Source organism: Elephantulus edwardii, unplaced genomic scaffold (genome assembly GCF_000299155.1).
Source record: "Elephantulus edwardii isolate Elephantulus edwardi_28Jun2011 unplaced genomic scaffold, EleEdw1.0 scaffold00043, whole genome shotgun sequence".
Lineage (NCBI taxonomy): Eukaryota > Metazoa > Chordata > Mammalia > Macroscelidea > Macroscelididae > Elephantulus > Elephantulus edwardii.
In genome coordinates, this window is record NW_006399793.1 from 8,500,485 (window position 1) to 8,502,810 (window position 2,326).

Genomic DNA, 2,326 nt, shown 5'->3' on the forward strand with positions numbered 1-2,326 from the left:
TCCCTGGTACACAATCCCCCCACACCCCTCCCACCGCCCCAAGTACATTCCACTATGCAACCTTAATTGTGGACTCTTGTGATAACCATAATACCTTATCATACCCTTTTAAATTATTCAGCCCCAGGCCAGGTTTTATCTCTGACCTTTTCTAGTTATTATGGTCCATCTATTTTCCTTTGTTTTTTTTCCTAGGAAGGATTCTCCCTACAACTTGTGAATTTGGTCCCGTTTTCACAAATTCCTTAAGTTAATTTTTTTTTCTAAAAAGAATTTCTCCTTCATATTTGATGGAGAGCTTCACTGAGTACAGGATCTTTGGCTGGTAATTGTTTTCTTTTAACTTTGCTTTTTTTGTTTGTTTTTTCTTTTCTTTTTCTTAGCAAGGCTCCAGGAAATGACTGAATACCAATTAATTTATTTCAACAAACAGACACTGCCCTGGATATGCTTATCAAGTGTTGTCAGGAAATCTGGAGGACAGCCAGCTGGCCAACTGACTGGAAGAGATCGATATTTGTTCCCATTCCAAAGAAAGGTGACCCAACAGAGTGTGGAAATTATCGAACAATGTCACTGATATCACATGCAAACAAGATTCTGCTGAAAATGATCCAAAAACGTTTGGAACAATATGTCAACAGAGAACTCCCAGATGTGTAGGCTGGATTTAGAAGAGGTAGCGGTATTAGGGATATTATAGCTAATGTAAGATGGATCTTGGCAGAAAGCAGAGAATACCAGAAGAATGTCTATCTGTGCTTCATTGACTATGCAAAGGCTTTTAACTGTGTGGATCATAACAAATTGTGGCTGACTTTGAGAAGAATGGGAATCCCAGAACATTTAATCATGCTAATGCGAAACCTATACTTGGACCAAGAGGCAGTTGTCAGAACAGAGCAGGGTAACACTGCATGGTTCAAAATTGGGAAGGGTGTATGCCAGGGATGCATCCTGTCTCCATACCTTTTCAATCTGTATGCAGAACAGATCATCAGAGACTCTGGTCTGTAAGGAGGAATGTGGCATCAGGATTGGTGGAAGAATCATCAACAACTTGAATCATGCAGATGACACAACCCTGCTCACTGAAACTGAGGAGGACCTGAAGTGCTTGCTGCAGAAGGTCAAGGACTGCCTCTTCAATATGGATTGAAACTCAATATCAAGAAAACACAGATCCTCACCACTGGACCAATTGGCAGCATCAGTATGTATGGTGAAGAGATTGAGACAGTGAACAGTTTTAGTTTGCTTGTCTCTACAGTCAACACTCTTGGTAAAAGCAGCCAGGAAATCAGGAGATGAATTGCATTGGGAAAGTCAGCAGTGAGGGACCTCTAACGAGTAGTACGGTACAATGATGTCAGGCTGTAAGAGAATATTGCAATGATAAAGAGATCAAGAACTATAAAACAAGTTAATAAAAATAAACCACTCAAAACAACTTGGACAGCTTTAAATTTATTTCCTACCTATGGTGACTCTCCACAAGATTTCCTAAGGCTGGAAATCATTATGGGATGAAACTGTCCTTCTTTCTCTGGCGAAATAACTGGTAAATTCAAACTGCTGAATTTAATAGTGACACTGTCTAATCTGCTTATAGATGGTTGAGACTAGCCAATTCTTTTGTGAATCAGTGAGATAGCCAATCCCCTTGTGGATAGGATAATAAGCCCTATTGGCATATTCCTACCTATGACATAGCCTAATTCAATTACTAGAAAAGTATTTCTGAATGATACAATCTACAGGTGTCTTAGAATCAAATATGACTCATATAAACCTACAAACAACAGAACTGGACCAATTTCTGTCCTGTGACATCATCATCATGTCTGCATGTCTGAAACACTTAGGTTCATTCTTGTAACTGTTCCAATCCATCTTGTTGAGGGTCTTTCTCTTTTTTGCTGAACTTTCCAAACATGATGTACCTTTCCAAGAAAAATCCTCTCCTGAAAATATTCCAAAGTATGTGAAACAAAATTTCATCATCCTTGCCTCTGTGGAGCATTTTGACCACACTTTTTCCAAGTTATGTCTCTTTGTACTTTTGGCAGTTCATGGGATATGCATTACTCTTCTCTAACATTATAACTCAAAGGCATCAATTCTTCTTCTGTTATGCTTATTCACTCTCCAGCTCTCAGATTCATAACAAAAGATTCAAATGACAATGGTTTTAATAAATCACATCTTAGTATTCAAACTGACATCATTGCTACTCAGTGATTGTCAGAGTTTCCTGACAATGGACTTGCCCAATACCGTCTTTCTCTTGATCCTATGGTGCTAATACCAAAGATATTTACTGTGG